This window comes from Nanorana parkeri, unplaced genomic scaffold, assembly GCF_000935625.1.
Source record: "Nanorana parkeri isolate BGI_ZX_2015 unplaced genomic scaffold, ASM93562v1 scaffold1532, whole genome shotgun sequence".
Taxonomy (NCBI): domain Eukaryota; kingdom Metazoa; phylum Chordata; class Amphibia; order Anura; family Dicroglossidae; genus Nanorana; species Nanorana parkeri.
This window is the reverse complement of record NW_017307800.1, coordinates 60,751-65,742: the sequence shown is the minus strand read 5'-3', so window position 1 is coordinate 65,742 and position 4,992 is coordinate 60,751. Positions and strand designations below refer to the sequence as shown.

The window sequence follows — 4,992 nt, the reverse complement described above, 5'->3', positions numbered from 1 at the left end:
AGGGGTGCCCACAAGGTCGATCGCGATCTACCAGTCGATCACGTAGCGATCACTGGTAGATCGCCATGTCCCCTCCCCCCGCCGCTTCTCTGGATCCCTGCTGCTCTCCCCAGCGGGGATCCGAGAAGAAGTGAAGGAACCGGCAGCGGGGGAGGGCGGAGGACGGAGCCGCCGTCACTAACTAATGCAGAGCAGTGAGGAGAGAGAGACACTCGGCCAGGATCTGACAGCCGGCGCCTCTCTCTCCCCTCACTGCTCGTCCGTTCTGTCACAGCGGCTCCGCCCCCCCGCGGCTCGTCGTATCCCCCTCTGCCCGGGAGAGCAGGGGGATCCAGAGAAGTTGGAAAGTTACAAGGACAGCATACCGAGATACAGCGCTCGATCAGGGGGGTCCTATACAATATAATACTGGATGTACTGATGTTCAGTTGAGCGGCTTCAGAAGCATACGGACCGGGGTGTCCGACCGATGGGTGAGTCTAACAGAAAAAGGGAGGGGAGAAGCGCTGCAAACCAAGTGGAAGAGCAGGGCGATTTTCATAGGAAGTGAGGGCTGGGAAAATAAGGGCCAGTTGTGATTCCCGACCTTCAGTGGTAGATCCAATTTCTCCAGAATGACCCAGAAAACATAAGTGTGATATGGAGAGGAGTAAAATTGTGAAAAATAACAAAACAAATGTAGTAACTTACCCTTAGGTAAGAGCATTGCGATATCATCGGCGAGGAGTAGAGGTGGGTGGTTTCGGTGTTCCAAATGGTCTTTGCTGTGGCCCGTTGTTTGGTGGGATGTCCGTCGTCTGTAGTCCTGTTGATTGAAGATAGCAAGGAAGCCGAGGCGGTGTTCTTTACTTGCCTTGCAGCCCACAACGGGCCACAGCAAAGACCATTTGGAACACCGAAACCACCCACCTCTACTCCTCGCCGATGATATCGCAATGCTCTTACCTAAGGGTAAGTTACTACATTTGTTTTGTTATTTTTCACACAATTTTACTCATCTCCATATCACACATTATGTTTTGTGTCATTCTGGAGAAATTGGATCTACCACTGAAGGTCGGGAATCACAACTGGCCCTTATTTTCCTAGCCCTCACTTCCTATGAAAATCGCCCTGCTCTTCCACTTGGTTTGCAGCGCTTCTCCCCTCCCTTTTTCTGTTGGATCCAGAGAAGTTGCAGCCCCCCTGTGCATGGACGAGCAGCAGAGGATCGGTACATGTCAGTAGTACCAATCCTCTGTGCAGGACAAACACTGGAGCGATCGTCTGATCACTCCAGTGTTTGTAAATAACTGGGGACATAGTACTGTGTCCCCAGTTATAAATGAATGGAGGTGATTTACATCACCTCCTCTTCATTCATAAGTTTCTCAATGGGGAGAAGCACTCTGTACAGAGGCCCCTCCCCATTCAGAAAGAGCTTGATAGTAAAATATTTTCTGAATGGGAAGCCTCTGTACTTTCCATTAATTTAGAATAGAGGCTGCAGAAAAAGAGGACTTTGTGTCCTCAATTTCTTTTTCTATTTTAAAAGGGAAATATCAGGGGGCTTTTTAGACCCCTAATATTTCCCGGAAGCCCCCCCCCCCCCCCATGAAAAAAAAATTATGAAAATTTAATAAAAAACAGTAAAAAATAAATTAAAAATGTTTTTTTGCTTGCCTCAGGCGCAAAAGGAGCTGGCTACGGCTATGCTACCGTGGTGCTCGTGCAGCTGCCGGCTGAATGTGTCAGACGCTGCAGATGGAAAGGTGCAGGACACCCCATGTGCAACGTCGGCCACACGAGCACCACGAGAGGACAGGACGCCGGGACCTGGAATGTAAGCAGGCCGACTCCCTGCGTTCCGGTGCGGGAGGGGGTGTGGAGCTGTATTGAAGTCAATGGCATCGCCCACAGTGCTATCGCCCGCACTCGGAACGCAGGCACATTAGTGCCTGCATTCCGGTCCAGTGCGATCTGCAAAAATAGTGCTTGCAGCATTTTTGTGGATCGCACTGGACTGGAACACAGGCACTAATGCAGGCGATCGCACTGTGGGCGAGGGGCCTGCCTGCGCAGCCTACGCCCCTGAATGCAGGTGTTTTTTCGTTGGTAGATCTCAATGAGCTCGTCATTTGAAAAGTAGATCTCCAGACGAAAAATAGTGGGCGCCCCTGACTTACAAGTTCCAAGATGACTCTGGAAGCAGTGCAACGGTGCTTCAGGGACTGAAATAGGTTCCTACAAACCTAAAATCCATACGCAATGGCAGACATTGGATGGAATAGTGTAGGCGCACTGCCACTGGACTATAGCAGTGGAAATTATCCTAAAATTATTTCATTTATACCAGGAAAAGACGTATCATCAATACTCTATTTGATAATCTCATTAGCATTCTAGAATTCATAATTTCCTAAATGATTTCACTTTCAGACATCTAGGTTTGATGGAAATCAGAAAACTACCTTCCAGACTGCAGTGCCCCATGTAAAGCTTGAAGGTAGAACGGTCTGGAGCCAATTTACAGGTTTCAGGCTAGGTGCCTTGGTTCCAGCAAAGGATACGGTTAATGCAACAGCACAGAAGACATTTTTGGCAAGTGTGAGCTTCCCAAATTGTGTAAACAAATTTTGAGAAGGCCTGCTTTTCGCACCATAACTGCACAAAGCTAGGTCCATGAAGACCGGGTTCAAAGAGATTTGTGGACGAAAAAGTGGCTTCCACAGAACACCGACCTCAAGCCTACTGAATGCCCCTGGGATTATTATTATACAGGAATTATATAGCGCCAACAGTCGCGCAGCGGTTTCACTATAAGGAAGACATTACAATCACAATACAAATCAAGACAAGATGGTAAGGAGGGCTCCGCCCGTGAGGGCTTACAATCTAAAAAGGGAGGGGGAAGTGATACATGAGGAAGCTGTGTGAGGATGAATTGTTTGAGAACGTGATGGTTGAGCAGTTAAGTTGAGGTGGGATAGGCTTCCCTGAAGAGATGTCTTTAGGGGATGAATGGAATCAATGGCAAACCGGGTCTATTCCCATCCAGCATCAGATTTCAAATGCTCTTGCTGAAAGGGCACACATTGACAGACCCCAAACCCTTTACACACAACAAATCCATATAATGCCCATGATTTAGCAATGAGATCTCCCAAACTCATGTGTAATGAACATGTGTTCACAAATGTTTTGCCACAGTATATATATGATTTCAGTGTGGAAAATAGTTTCATGCAAGTGATTTGTTAGCTTCAATACTTGAGCCACTGACTTAGCAAATCTTAGATTTACTTGCGTCATCACTACAAGCGCCTGGGTTAGCGACTAACGTTACTAAAGCTAGTCATTTTAGGGCCAGCAAAGGCAGCCATATATTAAGACAGGTACAATTTCACAAGTCAGATTGTGCTAGTGCCAGCACTGAGCCAATTTGGGCACTACTGTATAGCACAATTGTCACCCTAACTTACTTCAGATTGGAATATTTTGCTGGCACCCTTTGTTGTACCAAAAATACATATTACAGCATGATGGAAGTACAGAAAGGGGCAATGTTTCAGAAACGCATGACTTGACATAAGTATTGAACTTCAGACTTATTTTTCCTCAATGGGATCTCCACAATGCCATTAACTGGTTGCTATGGACCATGGTACAAACATGACCAGTATAGTGTAAAATATAGATTACTTTACATGTTTCAGGCAAAAAAAAAAAGCTGAACTAGGTGTTTAGGAAATGCTGCTAAAGGGAGATGGACAGCATTAGTGTAGGTCATCACAAAAGGCTGAGTGGGGACCCAGAGCTTCAGAAAGCCAACTTCCTTGCTGAACAATGTTGTGGGGGGACACACTTTAAGCCAAATCAGTTTACACATTTTCAGTGTGAAACCAAGCCAGTTTAATACAATTTAATGCACTTAACAGTTTGGCTGGTGCTCTGCTTTAAATGCATCAGCACTTCTGCTGGACAGCAAGACAGTTCGTAATGCTTCACCATTTTGCACACATTCAGATGTCATTTGGACACAAGTTAAACCTGAACATATTGATGCTCCAGGAAGCCCTTTGCAAATTTGTAGGATTTGAAATGGATTCATTCATTTTTAATTATAAAAGGAAATTTAGAACACAAGCAACTTCAAAATTATATCAGGACTTAAAAGCACCCTCCTAGGTAGACCTGACTTGCCTTGATCATATAGCCAAAACATGACATATTTTGCATCATACTGGCACATTAAATCATAACCCTGCAATTTTACTCTTCCCACTTAGAGTCCCTTTCAAGAATAGCCTTCTTGGCCTGAACAGGCTACGGCCTGTTCAAAGCACAAGAGCTACACAAGCTGAGTCACATTCATAGCTGCACAACAGCAGTTTATTCTGGTCTGTTAAGACAGCAGGAAAATTATAAACTCAACACTTTAAAATCTTTAATGCTTTATTTTAATACACACATTGACCTTTGACACCTCCCCACCTGCCTTTAAGTCAATTTACAATACCACAAAAAAAAATTTTCAGAACAGAAAGTTTAGTAAATATTGCACAATAACCTGGAGCTTGCAAGACCCTAAAGCCAGCAATAGACAGCGGTTTCCAAGGCAACTACATCACCTACATCAACAACCCAATCTGATTTTGGCTCAAACTACCCAAGCCAATTGCACCATATCAAACTGGGATGGCCAGGTGCAGTCCTTACAATGCAGATTTCAAAGCTGAAGCATTATTGCAGAGCACAATCACTAGCAATCTAAAAATGATCAAACCTTTGCTCAATAACTGCACTAATACATTAAATATGAAATCCTGTGAACAAATTTGTGACTGTTGCCTAAAGTAAAACTAGTTTAAAAACCTCTAGATCGATCCGAATTATGCACATCAAACTTGCCTCTGATGTCCCAGTCTAGAGGTTTGGGAAGTACAGAATACACTCAGCCCCACAGAAGTATTACATTTTGTGGACAACTGACTCCCTACAATTCACAAGGCC

General features: G+C 44.9%; 1 protein-coding gene across 3 annotated transcripts in view; it reads right to left on the bottom strand.

Annotated features, from left to right (window-relative positions):
- The window catches only part of CPEB1 (cytoplasmic polyadenylation element binding protein 1), a 33,043-nt gene that overhangs the window by 24,971 nt on the left and 3,080 nt on the right, over positions 1 to 4,992 (bottom strand). The window lies entirely within an intron of this gene.